At 40.5% G+C, this 20,272-nt stretch overlaps 1 protein-coding gene and 1 pseudogene across 4 annotated transcripts in view; both read right to left on the reverse strand.

Annotated features, from left to right (window-relative positions):
* DOCK3 (dedicator of cytokinesis 3) overlaps positions 1-20,272 on the reverse strand; it is a 649,329-nt gene that overhangs the window by 602,621 nt on the left and 26,436 nt on the right. The gene's annotated exons all lie outside the window — the stretch shown is intronic.
* On the reverse strand, positions 7,004-7,784 carry LOC116473431 (small ribosomal subunit protein eS1-like; annotated as a pseudogene).

Raw genomic sequence — 20,272 nt, forward strand, 5'->3', positions numbered from 1 at the left:
TTGGTGTTTTAGTCATGAAGTCTGCTCATCCCCATGTCCTAAATGGCATTGCCTAGGTTTTCTGCTAAGGTTTTTATGGTTTTAGGTGTTACGTTTAAGTCTTTAATCCTTCTTGAGTTAATTTTTGTAAAAGGTGTAAGGAAGGGATCCAGTTTCAGCTTTCTGCATATGGCTAGCCAGTTTTCCCAGCACCGTTTATTAAATATTTGAAAATATTTGAAATTATTAAATAGGGAATCCTTTCCCCATTGCTTGTTTTTGTCAAGTTTGTCAAAGATCAGATGGTTGTATATGTGTGGTGTTATTTCTGAGGCCTCTGTTCTGTTCCATAGTAGATACGGGGTTTCGCCATGTTGGCCAGGCTAGTCTCAAACTCCTGACCTCAACTGATCCCTCCGCCTCAGCCTCCCAAAGTGCTGAGACTACAGGCATGAGCCACCACACCCAGTCAGTCATTACTTTTTGAATTATTTCTTTTATTCCACTTTCTGCCTACTCTTCTTTTAGGACTCTAACTACCAATATGTTAGCTTCATTTTGTCCCACAGATCTCAGAAGCTCTCTTTAGCTTTACTGTCATCCAGCTTTCTTTTTACGGTTTGGTATGGGTAATCTCTATGGACCTGTGTATAGACTGCCTCATATTTTCCTGCTGCTATGTCCTGTCTGCAAGTAAGACCACCAAATGAATTCTTCTGTACTTTCCGGTTCTAAAAATTTTCACATGGTTCTTTTCAGTTTTCATTTCCCTGATGAAATTCTCCGTCTGGGGTCAGGCATGGTGGTCCACGTCTGTATTCCCTGCACTTTGGGAGGCCAGGACAGGCAGATCGCTTGAGCTCTGGAGTTCGAGACCAGCCTGCACAACATGGCAAAACCCTGTCTCTATAAAACAAATACAAAAATTAGCTGGGTGTGGTGGCATGAGCCTGTAGTCCCAGCTAGTTGGGAGGCTGAGTGGGGAGCATGCCTTGAGCCCAGGAGGAAGAGGCTGCAGTGAGCCGAGATCATGTCACTGCACTCCAGCAACAGAGCCAGACCCTGTCTCAAGAAAAAAAAAAAGGAAAGAAAAAAAAAGAAATTCCCCATCTGTTCATACATGTTGTCCACATCCCCTACAGGCTTTAGTACATTTATTACAATACTAAAGTCCCCTATCTGCTAATTCCAACACCTGGGTCATCTGTAAGGCTGCTTCTATTGACTATTTTGTCTTTTAATTATGAATCACTTTATCCTCCTTCATTGCATGTCTCATAGCTTTTTACTGTATGACAGACAGTACTGTGTAAAAGAACAGTAGACGCTAAAGGAAATAATACTTCTAACATGTACTTAAGATAAGCCCAGCTTTCTTTCAGCTTAAATTTTGATTTATTTCACCAATGCTTCAAATGTTTTAGATGCTAGATCAGAACTTTTTCTTCACCAGGGTTAGGAATCTGGGCACTGGTAAAATTCTTAATATCTACCACTTTCCAGTCCAGATAAATCATAACCTCTCTCTGCTTCACAAAGCACAGATCTTGATCTTTCTCTTTGTCTCTCTCTCTGATTTACACAGCCAGCTGCCAGCCTTTTATGCCCCAGGCTTTCTGTACTTCAGGAAATCACCCTTTACCCTGCTGCCCTGCTCTCAGTTTTCTGCAGGATGCTGCTATGTGCTTGATAATGTCCTCACATGCCTCAGGAAGATCTCTCTCAGCTTTCCTACCCTGTCCTCAGTCTCTGGCACACCACAGCCATGCACTTAAGTAAAAACCCCGTGAATCTTAAGGGTTGCCCCCACAGTCTCCCTGACCTGTCCTCTTTCTTTTGGCATATTTCCACCCCACATTCAGTGAAGACCCAATAGAAAATAATTGCCAGGTGGATGCAAACTCACTCTGTGACTAGGGGCTCTGGGGACTCTGATCAATTAAAAGTTTATCAAAAGTTCAGTTGAAAGAATTACAAAACACTGCTGAAAGAAATCAAAGATGACACATACAAATGAAAAAAACATTCCCATGCTCATGAAGAAACCAATATTGTTAAAATGGCCATACTGCCCAAAGCAACCTACAGATTCAATGCTAGTCCTATCAAGCTACCAATGACATTTTTCACAGAATTAGAAAAAATTATTCTAAAATTCATATGAAACCAAAAAGAACTAAATAGCTAAAACAATCCTAAGCAAAGAACAAAGCTGGGAGCATCACATTACCTGACTTCAAACCTTCAAACTATACTACAAGGCTATAGAAACCAAAAGAGCATGGTACTGGTACAGAAACAAACACATGGGCAAACTGAACAGAATAGAGAGCCCAAAAATAAAGCTGCACATCTACAACCATCTGAACTTTGACAAAGCTGACAAAAACAAGCAAGGGGAAAGGACTCCCTATTCAATAAATGGTGCTGGGATGACTGGAAAGCCATATGCAGATGACTGAAACTAGACCCTTCCTTACATCATATACAAAAATCAACTTAAGATGGATTAAAGAGTTAAATGTAAAACCTCAAACTATAAAAATCTTAGAAGAAAACCTAGGAAATGCCATTCTGGACATAGCCTCTGGCAAAGATTTCATGACAAAAATGCAATTGCAACAAAACAAAAACTGACAAATGGGACCTAATTAAACTAAACAGCTTCTGCACAGAAAAAGAAACTATCAACAGAATAAACGACCTACAGAAGGAGAGAAAATATCTGCAAACTATGCATCCAACAAAGGTCTAATATCCAGAATCTTAAGGAACTTAAACAAATTAACCAGCAAAAAACAAACAAAAAAACACATTAAAAAGCAAAGAACATGAACACTTTTCAAAAGAAAACATACACTCAGCCAACAAGCATATGAAAAAAAAGCTCAATATCACTGATCACTAGAGAAGTGTAAATCAAAACCACAATAAGATACCACGTAACACCAGTCAGAATGACTATTATTTAAAAGTCAAAAAATAATAGACACTGGTAAGGTTACAGAGAAAAGGGAACGCATATATACTGCTGGTGGAAATGTAAATTAGTTCAGCCATTGTGGAAGAAGTTTGGCAATTTCTCAAAGAACTTAAAACAGAACTACCCAGCAATCCCATTACTAGGTATATATCCAACCAGCAATCCCATTACTGGGTATATATCCAAAGGAATATAAATCATTCTGCCATAAAGACATATGCACATGTATGTTCTTTGCAGCACTATTCACAATAGCAAAGACATAGAATCAATCTAAAAGCCCATCAATGCCAGACTGGATAAAGAAACTGTGGTACATATAAACCATGGAATACTACGCAGCCATAAAAAAAGAATGAGATCATGTCCTTCACAGTAACATGGATGGAGCTGGAGGCCATTTTCCCAAGTGAACTAACAGAAAAATAAAAACTAAATACTGCATGTTCTCACTTATGAATGGGAGCTAAACACTGAGTATACACGGACACAGAGAAGGGAACAATAGACTCTAGGACCTATGTGAGGGTAGGTGGGGGGAGGAGGGTAAAAATAGAAAACAACCTATTACATACTATGTTTACTACCTGGATGATGAAATAATCGTGCGACGAACCTCCGTAACACGCAATTTACCTATATAAAAAATCTGCACATGTACTCCTGAACCTAAAATAAAAATTTTTAAAAAACAAGATTCCAGGTAACACCTTTGCATGTTAAAGGTTGAAAAACACTATTCTAGAGCATTATTAGAAGAGTAGGTTTTAAATGTTTTCACCACAAAGCAGAACACAGAATTAGTGAACTTGAAGACAGATCAATAGAAAATATCTAAACTGTCTTTGTAGACAACGACACCACCCAGAGCCCCGACATCACCATGGATGGTACGCCCTTGGGCTGCATCTCCTTCAAGCTGTTAGCAGACAAAGTTCCAAAAACAGCAGAAAACTTCATGCTCTGAGCACTGGAAAGAATGCATTTGGTTATAAGTGTTCCTGCTTTCACAGAATTATTCCAGAGTTTATGTGTCAGGGTAGTGACTTCACACACCATAATGGCACTGGTGGCAAGTCCATCTATAGGAAGAAATTTGATGATGAAAACTTCATTCTGAAGCATACAAGTCCTGGCATCTTGTCCGTGACAAATGCTGGACCCAACACAAATGGTTCCCAGTTTTCATCTGCACTGCCAAGACCTCAGTGGTTGGATGGCAAGCATGTGGTCTTTGGCAAGGTGAACAATAGCATTAATATCATGCAGGCCATGGAGCGCTCTAGGTCCAGAAATGGCAAGACCAGTGAGAAGATCACCATTGTTGACTGTGGACAATTCTAATAAATTTGACTTGTGCTTTATCTTAACCATCAGACCATTCCTTCTGTAGCTCAGGAGAGCACCTCTCCACTCCATTTGCTCGCAGCATCCTATAATCATTGTGCTCTTGCTGCACTTCTTTGGGTTTCATATTTTCCTCATTCATTCTCTTCCATGCCTAGTTGGAGCGTAGAGTTAAGTTTATGAGTATGAAATAACTAACAAAAAAAAGAAAATATCTAAACTGAAACAGAGAGGAAAAAACAAGACTATAATAGACATGTGAAACTTGATCAAAAGATCTAAAAAACTTACAACTAGAGTCCTAAAAAAAAGAGAATACAAGAGAAACAATATTCACAAAGATAATGACTGATATTTTCCCCAAACTGATTAAAAACATCAACCCACAGCCAGGCGCAGTGGCTCACACCTGTAATCCCAGCACTTTGGGAGGCTGAGGTGGACAGATTACGAGGTCAGGAGATTAAGACCATCCTGGCTAACACAGAGAAACTCCGTCACTACTAAAAAATACAAAAAATTAGCCAGGCGTGCTGGCGGGCGCCTGTAGTCCCAGCTACTCAGGAGGCTGAGGCAGGAGAATGGCTTGAACCCAGGAGGTGGAGCGCAAGTGAGCCGAGATCGTGCCACTGCACTCCAGCCTGGGTGACAGAGCAAGATTCCATCTAAAAAAAAAAAAAAAACCCACAAACTTGAAGGGAGATTATAGAAAAAATTATAGCAACAGCGGATGGCGAAAGGAATCCAATATATGCATAACTGAAATTCCTAAACAAACCCAAAACAAGAGAAGATTAATTCAGAAATATAATTACAGAGATATAATTCAGGAAGGTTTTCTTGTGGGAGGATGAAAAATACTTTAACATATATTTTGTGCCAAGAAACACTGACACAGAATGCTCAACACAAGACATAACCTAGAAAATTTATTAGACTTTAAAACTTAGAAAGAAAAATAAAAGGGGTTAAAGTCATACTAGCCTCAGATTTCGCCACTGCAATATTTAGCACTGAAAGACACTAGAGAAACATTTCAAAGACACTGAAGGAAAGAAAATATAAGCAAAAGATGTTCATCCAACCAAGATGTCCTTAGAGGATGAAGTATAAAAGCTACAAACAGTTCTGAACACCCAAAAACTCAGGGAATATCTTGCTCATGATCTCTTACTGAGGAAACAGGATAGTTTTGAGGAAATTTCACAAAAAAGAGCTGACAATGAGCACCGAATAAATTTGATAGCTGAACTAAGAATAAAACAAATATGGAGATTAGAGTGACAGACAGGATATAAAGGTTATATGCCCTGATAATGTAGAATGACACACACAAGAAAAAACTGAAAAGGAAAGAAGGTGAGAGGCAGATTAAAGGTGCTGATGGCCTCATCTGTAACCACTGGAATTCAAAGTATATCATTTAGATATTCTGATATACTTGATATATATTGTGAATGCTTAATATAACACAAACCAAGTAAGTATAAGATTATTTAATAATGCAAAAGTAAACACAAACACGGCTGGGTGCAGTGGCTCACGCATGTAATCCCAGCACTTTGGGAGGCCAAAGTGGGCGGATCACTTGAAGCCAGGAGTTCGAGACCAGCCTGGCCAACATAGTGAAACCCCATCTCTACTAAAAATACCAAAAAATTAGCTGGGCATGGGCATGGTGGCACATGCCTGTAATCCCAGCTACTTGGGAGGCTGAGGAAGGAGAATCACTTGAACCAGGGAGGTGGAGGTTGCAGTGGACTGAGACTGCGCCACTGCACTCCAGCTTGGGGAACAGAGTGAGACTCCATCTCAATTAAAAAAAAAGGAAACACAAAGACACTCTGTTATTAATAGCAGGTGTGGACAGAAAGGGACAAAATAAACACTATTCTGTAGGTGATTTCACATACTCAAAAAACCCAAGATAATCAACTAGAAAAAAAGCTACAATAAGAGTAAGGTATATATATACATATATACACACATACACACACATACATAAATATATGGAATCAACAGAAATACAATCATAGAAAAGATCCCACTTACAACAACTACAAAAAGGTAACTACCTAAGAACAAACTAAGAAATGGGCAAGATCTATATAAAAAAAGAAAAAGAAAAAAACTTTAAACCACCACTGAAAGACAAGTGCATACACTCAGAGATTCTACATGTCCAACATCTGTAACTTTATCTTACAGGTATATTTGCACAAGTGTAAATGAGGATCGGCAAGTATATACAAGGTCACTCACTGAGGCATTGTTTCTATTAGCAAAAAATGTACATAATGCAAATATCCATTAATAAAGGACTGGTTAAATTATGGCATATCCATGTACTAGAACACTATGCAGATTTTTAAAATAAGGACTCTCCCTATGGACTACATTAAAAGATCTCCAAGAAGTATTAACTAGGGGGAGAAATTTGCTGAACAGTGAATATAGCATGCTACTTTTAGTATCAAAAAAATGTAAGAATATGCATTAATATTCGCTAGTATTGTGAATGCACAGAGAAACTCCAGAAAAATACATAAGGAACAACCATGGAAAAAGTAGAGAACTGAATGGGCAAGGGAAGCATCACAGTGGTGTATACCCTATCATGGGATTTTTTTTTTTTTTTTTTTTTTTTTTTTTACAAATAACACTTTTTTTTTGCCACTATTTGAAGTCGGAACTTTAAACAGATTCTTGGACTGGTGGTTCATATCCATCAGCTCGTCCCCAGTGGCTTTTCCAGAACTACTGCCTTCACCATGAAGCTCCATGAGCTTTCCCAATTCAAACTTGGGCTCCTTCAGCATTTTTACTTTTCTAACGAAGACATCATGGAGAGGATAAATAGATTGGCAATCCTTTTCTATGTCTTTTCCAATGCTGTCTGGAATCAGTTTATTGACCACTTCTTTCAAGTCATTTGTCTGCACCTCTAGGGTCATGATTTCCATCATCTTCTTCCGGATTTGGCGGACCTGTTGGTGCTGAGTGTAAGAGGTCTTCCGTATCTGATTGTTACGTTTTTTAGTAAAACCAACACAGAACAGACGAAGCAAGTAACCATTGGTAGTCTTGACATCAACATGAGCTTCAATCATTGTCTGCCATTTTTTGACCATGGAACACATTTTGTCACGGGTAAGATCCATGCCATGGAAGTTAGTCAGGCAGTTTTTACCCTGAACATCTTCAGTAATCAGCTTGAATTTCCTAAATGCAACTTCATCATTCTGCGAATCAGCAAGACTCACTTCAAACACACAACCCTTGAGACCATCAGATGCAATTTTGGTTCCTTGGGTCCTGGTGACGAGCGTCTTTCCAATATTTCTTATATTGAACATAGCAGGTGCTTTCACATCATACCAATCTTTCTTAGAAAATGGATCAACCACTTTCTTCTTGGCTCCCTTTTTGCCGCCTTTCGTAAGGCGCCTGTTCTTGCCAACCGCCATGATGCTAGTCAGAGAGCCAAAAAGGCTATCATGGGATTTTTAAGCCTGTATTAGTTATGCAAATATATAAATAAGATCCAAATAAAAAAAAAGTCAGAATTAGAAACTAAAACAGTTTAACAGAAATAAATATTAAAATTCCTAATTTAGGTTCCAAAGATCAACTACAAATAAAAAAATCTCAAAAGTAATTCATGTCAAAAGCTTGATAAGCTTTGGCAAATAAACATAAACATAACCAAAACATAAACCGAAAATTACTACACCAAAAAAAAAAATAAATATATATATATATACATATTTTTTTTTGAGACGGAGTCTCGCTCTGTCACCCAGGCTGGAGTACAGTGGCGCGATCTCAGCTCACTGCAAGCTCCACCTCCTGGGTTCACGCCATTCTGCTGCCTCAGCCTCCCAAGTAGCTGGGACTAAGGTGTCCGCCACCACACCCAGCTGATTTTTTGCATTTTTTAGTAGAGACGGGGTTTCACCATGTTAGCTAGGATGGTCTCGATCTCCTGACCTCATGATCCGCCCACCTCAGCCTCCCAAAGTGCTGGGATTACAGGTGTAAGCCACCACGCCCGGCCAACTACACCCAAAAATATTAATGCCACTGTCAATTTCATTAACAAAGCAGAAAGCAAAGAACACAGGTAGTAAAAGCGCTATTCTACAGGATTCATCTGGTATGCTGTACTCATTTTGAAAGAGGCATTGATAAGAGTATATCAAAACTGTACCAAAAATGACCTAAGTTCTCTGTGGGATATAGAGAAGTGTAATACACAAAATCTGATTTCAAAGAATAATGATCTTGCTGAGGATATAATTATAAACACCTAGTATATCAGGATAAATAAGATACCAGCCTTCACTCACTTAAGATGAATCACAGCTGACAGAAAGAAGACTGTTGTATTAAATAATACATTTTTAGAAAAAAACCTAAGACATAACAAAAGCTTAATAAATGTTAAAATATCCTCCTTAACATGAATGGCTCCTAATGCCAATCAGAAGACAATTACCTTTAAGGCCCTCCATGATCTTGTCTCTTCTTCATCATCTAGTCCCATCTCTCAAAAATCCCTCAAATTCACACTTTACCTGGTTGGAACTATGGGCAGTTGGCTGCCTAATGGCCTGTGCTTTTTCACATCTTTGTGCCTTTGCAAATGGTGTTCTGTCCTCCCAAAATGCCCTTCCCCTCATCACCCTCATTCTCACTCCAATATCCTGAAAACACCTACTCATTTTTCTTTTTTTTTTTCTTTTTTTTCTGAGGCAGTGTCTTGCTCTGTTGCCCAGGCTGCAGTGCAGTGGCACCATCATGGCTCACTGCAGCCTCAACCTCCAGGGCTCAAGTGATCCTCCCACCTCAGCCTCCAGGGTAGCTGGTACTACAGATAGATACCACCACGCCTAGCTAATTTTTGTATTTTCTGTTGACATAGGGTCCTATTATGTTGCCCAGGCTGGCCTCAAACTCCTGGGCTCAAGTGATCCACCCACCTCAGCCTCCCAAAGTACTGGGATTACAGGCATGAGCCGCCACCACGCCTGGCCCACCTACTCATTTTTCAAGCCCCAACTCATGCATTTCCTTGTCTGTGAGACATTTCCTGACATACCCAAGCAAAGTTAATTATGACAGTCATTTCTCAACATTAAGTAAATATGCACTGAGCATTTTCCATGTGTCTGGCAAGATGCCAGGTCTGGAGACACAGTAGTGAACCAGACAGACCCAGACACTGTCCTTTCAAAGCTCACAGTGCTGTGGAGAAGAAAAACAAGTAATCCTTATAAAATATGTTGAGTGCAATTGCTAAAGCACATAAAAGGTTCAGTGGGTGCATGTAGCAGAAAAATTAAACCTGGTCTAGGGGTCAAGGAAGGCCTCCTTGAACAAACAACCTGAAAACTGAAGAATGAATAGGAGTAAGGCAAAAATGGGTGAAAAGGAGTAAAAGTGTTAGAACAGCATGTGCAGAAAGCCAAAAGGCAAGAGAAAGAATAACTCTTAGGAACTAAAAGATAATCGATTGGTTGGATAATACAGCTGGAGAGAGGGAGACTTAGAGAGGTAGTTAGAAGCTGGGTGCAGTGGCTCACCCCTGTAATCTCAGCACTTTAGGAGGCTGAGGCAGAAGGACTGCTGGAGACCAGCCTGGGCAACATAGTGAGACTCCATCTCTACAAAAAAATTTAAAAATTAGCCAGATGTGCTGGCATGCATCTACAGTCCCTTGAGCCCAGGAGATCGAGGCTGCAGTGAGCCATGATCACACCACAGCACTCCAGCCTCGGGTAACAAAATGAGATCCCATACAAAAATAAATAAGTAAATAAAAGAAGTAGTCAGAGACATAAATTAGGACCAGATGTGCAAGAACAGCAGGTTACAGAGAATATGCCACATTTTAAACTCAAGAAGTTCAATATGGCAGATTAATAGCTTGGTGATTGGGATGAAGCTGGTGAAGTAAGCAGGAACCAGAAGTCCAAGTTGCTTTTAAGTCATTTTAAGAAATGTGGACTTTATCCTAAATGATGCAATAAAAAGATTTTAAGAAAGGGAGTGCCAAGACATGATTTGTTTTTATTAAAATCACTTGGGAAGTTACAGTGTAGAAAAGGGAGAGAGAAGAATAGCAAAATTGAATGCAGGAAGATTCTGCCCAGCATGGTGGTGTACGCCTGTAGTTCCACTTAGGAGGCTGGGGCAGGAGAAATCACATAACCCCAGGAGTTTGAGGCTGCAGTGTGTGATGACTGCTCCTGTAAACTGCCTCTGCACTCCATCCTGGGCAATATTGTAAGAGCTCATCTGAAATTTAAAAATAAATAAATAAAAATAAAAAACCTGATCCAGCAGTCCAAAAAGAGACAATGGTATAATGGTAGCCTGCTACCCTTACCTCAAGAGATATTTAGAAGCATTAATACTTGGTGACTAACTGAATATGGACTTGCAAAATTGTAACGTCACCTGACTAATATCATTTATTGAGCCAAAAATACTAAAACAAGAACAGACTGGAGATGACTAAAGATTATGATCTCCATCTAGACATGTAGTTGACGTCCCTGGGAGACATCCAAATGGCAAATCTATTAAGTATGGGATATCTGCATCCAGAGCTCGGCATCTAAAACAATATATATCTATATATTACTTATCAGACTGATACATATTATTTATCAGACTATAGACAGTAACTTTTCTTGTGCCACCACCATACCTAAGACATATCAAAATTACTGTACTTGAAACACTGAATGTGATTGTGAATTCTTGAACAAGAGGAGCTCAGCCCATGCCTAACACAAAATAAATTCGCAACAAGTTTTTAATAAATTGAATGTAAATTTCTTCCTGCATAAACTCTAAATAAGCTCCATAGTTCTAGTCTCTTCTTCCCATTATCCATACTACAGATTAACCTCACTAAAACAAAATGTTTATTTCCTAAAACTTCAGTAGTTTCCCAGTGCATATAAAAGTAAATCCTTAATCTTAACTCTTTACAAGATCCTTTCAATTTATCTTCAACCTGGGGCACACACCCCTGGAGAAAAATAAAGCCCTACTAAAAGATAAAGAACCACAAATGGTTTTAAGATAACCCATTTCCAGATCCTTTGTCTCCTTTATAGGACTTCTTCAAATAAATCTGCCTGAGAACACACTTAAAGTTGAGGCACCATACTGGTTCCTCCTTTCTCATCTCCCTTTGCACAGTAATGTCTCTTCACCCATCTTCAAACTCCCCTGATGCTCCATCCAGGACATCAAAGGGATCATTCTAAGAACTGGGAAAGAACCAGAGACCTACATATATTTCTTATTAAGGGCACAACATTGTCTGTTTTAGGCCTAAGAGACAATTACAAAAAATTCCACCCAAAAACAGCAGCATAGTTATCAAGTGCTCATGAAACACTTGATAGAGCCTATTATGCCATAAACGAGCTTCAATAAATGTAAAAGGGCTGAAATTACACAAACTATAATCGATCTCCTGTAACAGTAGGAAAATCAGGGAATATACAAATATGTGGAAATTAGACAACACACTCCTAATTAACCAGTGAGTCAAAGAGGAAATCACAAAGAAAAACAGAAAAGACTTTGAGATGAATAAAAATGAGACTACCACCTGTCAAATCTTACAAGAGGCGGCCGGACGTGGTGGTTCATGCCTGTGATCCCAGCACTTTGGGAGGCTGAGGCAGTCAGATCAGTTGAGGTCAGGAGTTCAAGACCAGCCTGGCCAATATGGCGAAACCCCGTCTCTATTAAAAATACAAAAATTAGCCAGGCGTGATGGAAGGTGCCCATAGTTCCAGCTACTCATGAGGCTGAGGCAGGAGAATTGCTTGAACCTAGGAGACAGAGGTTGCAGTGAGCCGAGATCATGCCAGTGCACTCTAGCCTGGGCAAAAAAGCAAGACTCCGTCTCAAAAAATAAAAATAAAAAGTCTTACGAGAGGTGGCTAAAGAACTGCTTAGGGGAACATTTATTGCTATAAATATCTCCAATAAAAAAGAAGAAAAATTTCAAATAACTTAAACGTCCACCATAAGAAACTGGAAAAAAGAATAGAAAATTAAGGCAAGCAGAGGAAAAAATGACAATGATTAGAGTTGAAGTAAAGGAAATAAATGGAAAATAGAGAAAATTGGCAAAACTGAAAGTTGGTTTTTTGAAAAGATCCATAAATGTGACAGGCCTTTAGTTGGATTGACCAAGATTTTTTAAAAAGACTTAAATTACTAAAATCAAGAATAAAACATGGAACATCACCACCTACCTTATAAAAGTAAAAAATGATTATAAAAGAACACTATGGACAACTGTACACCAAATCAGGTAATTTACATGAAATGGACAAATTCCTAGAAAGAGACAAATTACTGAAGAAACAGAAAATCTGAATATGCCTGTAACAAGTAAAAAGATCAAATTAGTACTTTTAAAACTTCCTACAAAAAAAAGCACAGCCCAGAAAAGCACAGCCCAGATGGCTTCTCTGGAGAAATCGACCAAACATTCAAATAATTAATATCAATCCTTCATAAACTCTTCCAAAATGAAAGGAAAGAACATTTCCCAACTAATTATATGGGGCCAGTATTACCCTAGTATCAGAACAAGACAAAGACATCAAAAAAAAAACTACAGAGTAATATTTTTTATTAATACAAACATAAGAATCTTCAACAAAATATTACTAGCAACATCCGGGTGCGGTGGTTCACGCCTGTAATCCCAGCACTTTGGGAGGCTGAGGAGGGTGGATCACGAGGTCAGGAGATCAAGACCATCCTGGCTAACATGGTGAAACCCCATCTCTACTAAAAAATACAAAAAATTAGCCAGGCGTGGTGGCAGGCACCTGTAGTCCCAGCTACTCGGGAGGCTGAGGCAGGAGAATGGCGTGAACCCAGGAGGCGAAGCTTGCAGTGAGCTGAGATCACACCACTGCACTCCAGCCTGGGCGACAGAGCAAAACTCTGTCTCAAAAAAAAAAAAAAAAAAAAAAAGGACAAAGCAACCTTACAAGTAGGATTTATTCCAGGAAATGCAAGGTCAGTTCAACATATGAAACTCAATTAATGTACTATGTAATATTAATAAAGGACAAAAACCATAGTCATCACAATATATATATGCAAGAAAAAAGCCAGTGACCTTTTTTATTTCAATAGTTTTTGGGAAACAGGTGGTTCTTGGTTATATGGTAATTTCTTTACTGGAGATTTCTGAGACTTTGGTATACCTATCACCTGAGCAGTGTATGCGGTGCCCAATGTGAAGTCTTTTATCCCTCTTCTTATGTCTTTACATCCTCATGGCTTAAGTGCCACTTATAAGTGAGAACGTATGATATTTGGTTTTCCATTCCTCTGTTACTTCACTTAGAATAATAGTCTCCAACTCCATCAAGGTTGCTGCAAATGCCATTATTTTGTTCCTTTTCTTGGCTGAGTAGTAGACCATGCTGTCCATATCACATTTTCTTTATACACTCATTGGTTAATGGGCATTTAGGCTCGTTCCATATTTTTGCAATTGCAAATTGTGCTGCTATAGCACACACAAACATGGCTCTGCAAGTATCTTTTTCATATAATGACTTATTTCCTTTGGGTGGTGAGACTGCTCAGTCAAATGGTATTTCTACTTTTAGTTATTTAAGGAATCTTTATTCTGTTTTCCGTAGTGGTTGTACTAGTTTACATTCCCACCACCAATGTAAAAGTGTTCCCTTTTTACTACATCCATGCCAACATGTTTTTTTTATTATTTTTTAATTATGGCCATTCTTGCAGGAGTAAGGTGGTATCTCATTGTAGTTTTGATTTGCATTTCCCTGATAGTGATGTTGAGCATTTTTCCATATGTTTGTTGGCCATTTGTATATCATTTTTTGAGAACTGTTTATTCATGTCCTTTAGCCACTTTTTCATGGGATTATTTGATTTTTATCTTGCTGATTTGAGTTCCTCATAGATTCTGGATATTAGTCCTTTGCTGAATGCATAGTTTGCAAAGACTTTCTCCTACTCTCTGGGTTGTCTGTTTACTCTGCTGATTATTTCTTTTGATGTACAAAAGCTTTTTAGTTTAATTAGGTCCCATCTATTTATTTTTATTTTTGTTGCATTTGCTTTTGGGCTCTTGGTCAAGAACTCTTTGCCTAAGCCAATGTTTAGAAGAGTTTTTCTGATATTACCTTGTAGAAATTTTTGGTTTCAGGTCTTTTTTTTTTAAGAGATGGGAGTCTTGCTATGTTGCCCACACTGGCCACAAACTCCTGGGCTCCAGTGATCCTCCCACCTCAGCCTCTCAAGTATCCGGAACTACGGCAAACATCAGCATGCCCAGCTTCCAGCATCCTTTTGCAATAAAAACATTGAACAAACTAAAATAGAATTGAACTTCCTTGACCTAATAAAGCCCACCTGTTTATTTATTTTTGAGATGGAGTCTCACTCTTGTCACCCAGACTAGAGTGCAATGGCGTGATCTCAGCTCACTGAAACCTCCACCTCCCAGGTTCAAGTGATTCTCCTACCTCAGCCTCCCAAGTAGCTGGGATTACAGGCACCCACCACAACACCCAGCTAGTTTTTGTATTTTTAGTAGAGACGGGGTTTCACATATTGGCCAGGCTGGTCTTGAACTCCTGACCTTAGGTGATCTGCCTGCCTCGGCCTCCCAAAGTGCTGGGATTACAAGCGTGAGCCACCATGCCTAGCCCCACCTGTTTAAAAAAAAATCATGGCTAATACTATAATTTATGGTGAAGGACTGAATGCTTTCCCCTTAAGATCAGGAACAAGACAAAAATGTTCACTACTGTCAGCTCTACTTAACATTATAATGGAGGAAAAGCCATTTGGTAAGAAAAAGAAATAAAAAGGCATCCAGATTGGAAAGAAAGAAGTAAAACTATCTCTAGTAGCTGATGGTATGAGCTTCTATACAGAAATTTTTAAGGAATCCACTAAAAAAAACTATTAGAATTAATAAACAAGTTCAGCAATGTTGCAGGACACATGATCAACACACAAGGTCAAGTGTATTTCTATAAATTAGCAGGGAACAATCCAACAATAAAGTGAAGAAAACGATTCCTATTATAAATAGAATTGAACTAACAAATGTCTAACAAGTGACATCTCTTGGCTATTTCCAGGATTAGAAGTCTCAGCACTTTTGTCCACTGCATCTTGGTATCACAGTTGCCAAGGAAAACACAACAAAGTCGAGCACTGGATGGAAGAATGCTTTACTCACATAAAACGAAAACAGAACAGAGAGATGATGGTGGGCTTCAAGATGGCTGACCGAAGGCGACTAAGGCTCACTTCCTTCACAAAGAAGGACCAAAACACTAAGTAGATAACCACACATCAAACAGAGCTTCTAAGAAAGAACACTGAAATTCAGCACAGAAGTGACAAGAAAGCTCTGAGGCATAAAAGGAGAGGAAAGCAAGGCAGCCAGCCAGGTTTGGCTCAGTGTCAGGAGGCACTCCTCATTGTGGAAAAAAAAGGTAAATGAGAGATCCTCAAGTGATATACATTCCCACTGCAGACTCCCACAGTCCTAGCCATGGGAGAGCCCCTAGGCCCTTGTGGACCCTGAGACTATTAGAGGGAGATCCCAGGAGCCCACACAATGGCATTATTGCAGAGAAGGCATTACTGCCGGGTCCTATATACCCACTGGAGACACAAGCAGCCGCAGCATAGTGCCATTTTGAAATTACGGCCCCCTCTAGACTACATCCTCCACTAGGGCCCTATAACCCTTAAATCTCCACATCCCTAAAGTCCCAGTGACATCCTCCCATGTCCATCTGAAGCATCAAGACACACCAGCTGGATCCAACAGTGCAACCAGGTCCCCTGCACTATAGCCAATGCATCACCCTATATCCTGAGAAAAGATCAGCACAGCACGCCAGGGAGGCTGCCCCAAAGACAAAAAGAACAGAAGCATGCACTCCCCACAGCCTGAGAGCCACCTACACAAGGCCACTGCCACTAACAGCAACCTCAACCCCTCCAACAGCAGGGTTCCTATGAATATACAAGGGCCTTTAGGGTGCCTGGAGACCAGTCCGCCTGGATGCCATCCCAGGAACTGAAAATAGGCCCACACAGCCCACCACCACCTGCATGCACCATTAGCAGGGCCAGAGGACTGCCCACACTACCCACCACCACCATTGTCAGTACCTGCACATGCTATCCAAGTGTGTGTGGATCGGCCACTCTGCCCACCGCTAGCAACGCACATGTGGGCTGTCCAAAGGCATAAAAAGGGGGCCACCCCATCTAGGTGAAAACACCTATGTGCACTTCACGGGGGCCTAGGAATCAACATGCCAAGACTGCACCACCACCACAACACACATACCCCACCTGGGGGCCAGGAGACTGTCTTGCCCAGCCCAACACCACCACCACTGGCATCCATGCACACCAATCAGGGCCCAAAGGTGGCACGCCACTGCCACTGCCACCACCAACATCATGCACACCACCCAGGGGCATATGGCAATGCCCACTCAGCCCACCACTGTAATCACCAGCACCTGAGCATGACACCAGAAGGCCCAAGAACTGACTCAGCTCAGACCCACAACTACAGATACAGACCCACCACCACTGTGCCCAAGGACCAGCCCATCTGACATCCCAATCCCCACCAAGACTCACCACAGTTTCCACTAACAACCACAACCAAGCCACTAAGAAATTCACAGACAACACTGACACTCATTACAGCCAAAGAAATCATACAGGGATGTATTAGGCTGTTCTTGCATTCCTATGAAGAAATACCAAGGACTGGGTAATTTTTTTTTTTTTTTTTTGAGACAGAGTCTCACTCTGTTGCCCAGGCTGGAGTGCAGTGGCACAATCTTGGCTCACTTCAACCTCCACTTCCTGGGTCCAAGTGATTCTCATGCCTCAGCCTCCCAGGTAGCTGAGATTACAGGCATGCCCTACCACATCCAGCTAATTTTTTGTATTTTTAGTGGAGACGGGGTTTCACCATGTTGGCCAGGCTGGTGGCATGCGCCACCGCGCCTGGCCAAGACTGGGTAATTTTGAAAAGAAGTTTCAAACTGGCTCACAGTTCCACAGGTAGTACAGGAAGCATGGCAACATCTGCTTCTGGGGAGGCCTCAGGGAGCTTTTACTCATGGCAGAAGGCAAAGCCAGAGCAGGCATCTTCACATAGCCAAAGCAGGAGGAAGAGAGAGAGGGAAGAGATGCACACAACACATTTTTACACAACTAGATCTCACAACAACTCACTCACTATCATAAAAACAGCACTGAGGGAATGGTGCTAAGCCATTCATAAAGGACCACCCCCATGATCCAATCACTTCCTACCAGGCCCTACCTCCAATACTGGGAATTACAATTCAATATGAGATTTGCTAGGGACACAGAAAAAATTCAGAACTTGTCTCTTTTCAAATAACCAAGTCAGACCAAAAGAAAAGAATATAAAAGAATAAATAAAGTCTATGAGACACACAAGACACCATCATAAAGCAAATAAATAATTGAATTTTGAGAGTTCCAGAGAAGAGATGGGCAAAGGTATAGAAAACTTGCCTAACAAGATAATAACTGAAAACTTTCCAAGTCTTGCAAAAGACAGACACAACCAGACACAGGAAACTTAAAGGTCTCCATATAGATTCAATCCCATAAGGTTTTCTCCAAGGCATATTTTACCCAAACAGTAAAAAGTCAAAGACAGAGTTCTAAAAGCAGCAAGAAAAAAGCATCAAATAACATACAAGGGAACCTTCATCAGACTGACAGCATCTTCCTCAGCAAAAACCTCACAGGCCAGGAGAGAACAGAATGATATATTCAAAGTACTGAAAGAAAAAACCTGCTAGGCAACAATACTATATTCGGCAAAGCTATCCTTCAAAATAGAAATAAAAGTCTTTCCCAGACAAGCAAAAACTGAGACAATTCATAACGACTATACTGGCCCTAAAGAAATGCATAAGGGAGTCCCACATCTGTATTAGTCCTTTTTCACACTGCTATAAAGAACTTCCCTGAGACCGGGTAGTTTATAAAGGAAAGGGTTTAACTGACTCACAGTTCCACATGGATGGGGAGGCCTCAGGAAACTTACAATCATGGCAGAAGGCAAAGGAGAAGCAGGTGCCTTCTTCATAAGGTGGCAGGAGGGAGAAGTGAGCATACAGGAGAAAACTGCCACTTTTTTTTTTCTTTTTTTTGAGACAAAGTCTCACTCTGTCGCTCAGGTTGGAGCACAGTGGCGCAATCTCGGCTTACTGCAACCTCTGCCTCCCAGGTTCAAGCAAGTCTCATGCCTCAGCCTCCCGAGTAGCTCAGACTACAAGTGTGCACTACCACACCCAGCTAATGTTTGTATTTTTTAGTACAGATGAGGTGTCACCATGTTGGCCAGGCTGGTCTTGAACTCCTGGCCTCAAGTGATCCACCTGCCTCAGCCTCCTGAAGTGTTGGGATTACAGGTGTGAGCCACCATGCCCAGCCAGAAAACTGCCACTTTCAAAACCATCAGATCTCAACTGGGTGGGGTAGCTCATGCCTGTAATCCCAGAATTTTGGGAGGCCGAGGTAGGCAGATCAAGAGGTCAGGATATCAACACCAGCCTGGCCAGCATGGTGAAACCCCATCTCTACTAAAAATACAAAAAATTAGCCGGGCATGGTGGTGCATGCATGTAGTCTCAGCTACTTGGGAGGCTGAGGCAGGAGAACTGCTTGAACCCAGCAGGCAGAGGTTGCAGTGAGCCAAGATTGCACCACTGCACTCCAGCCTGGGCAACAGAGTGAGATTCCGTCTTAAAAAATAAAAATAAAAATGAAAAAAACCATCAGATCTCATAAGAATTCACTCACTATCAAGAGAACAGCATGAGGGGAACTGCCTCCAGGATCCAATCACCTCCCTCTCTCAACACATGGGGATTACAGGTCCCTCCCTCAACACGTGGGGATTATAGTTCAAGATGAGATTTGGGTGGGGACACAGAGCTAAACCATATCAACATCTCAAAGCAAAAGGTGATATATACCATCATGAAAACACATGAAAGTATGAAACTCACTGGTAGAACAGGGTACACAAAAGAGAAAAAGAGTCAAACATTACCACTACAGAAAACCACCAAATTGTAAAGGCCAACAGTAGGAGAAGAAGAAAGGAACAAGGAACAGATTTAAAAAAAAAAAAATCCGAAAACAAGTAGCAAGTAGCAAACGGAGAGGAATAAGTCCTCAACTATCAGTGACAACCTTGAATGTAAACAGTTTAAATTCCCCAGTTAAAAGATACAGAGGCCGGGCGTGGTGACTTACGTCTGTAATCCCAGCACTTTGGGAGGCCAAGGCAGATGGATCACTTGATGTCAGGAGTTCAAGACCAGCCTGGCCAACATGACAAAACCCTGTCTCTACTAAAAATACAAAAAAAAATTGGCTGAGCGTCATGGCACATGCCTGTAATCCCAGTTACCCAGGAGGCTGAAGCAGGAGAATAGCTTGAACTCAGGAAGGGGAGGTTTCAGTGATCCGAGATTGAGCCACTGCACTCCAGCCTGGGTGACAGAGCGAGACTCCATCTCAAAAAAAAAAAGAAAAAATCAGTAGCATTTCTATATGCCACTAATGAGCTAGCTAAAACACACATGGAAAGATAAAATACCTAGGAATAAATTTAATCAAAGAGATGAAAGACCTCTACAACAAAAATGACAAAACACTGATGGGAGATTTGAAGAGGACACAAAGAAATGGAAAGAAATCCCATGCTCATGGATCCAAAGAACTAATAGCATTAAAATGACCATACTACCCAAAGAAATCTACAGATTCAATGCAATCCTCATTAAAGTACCAATTATATTCTTCACAGAAATAGAATAAACAATCTAAAAT

Source organism: Hylobates moloch, unplaced genomic scaffold (genome assembly GCF_009828535.3).
Source record: "Hylobates moloch isolate HMO894 unplaced genomic scaffold, HMol_V3 SCAFFOLD_8, whole genome shotgun sequence".
Classification (NCBI taxonomy): domain Eukaryota; kingdom Metazoa; phylum Chordata; class Mammalia; order Primates; family Hylobatidae; genus Hylobates; species Hylobates moloch.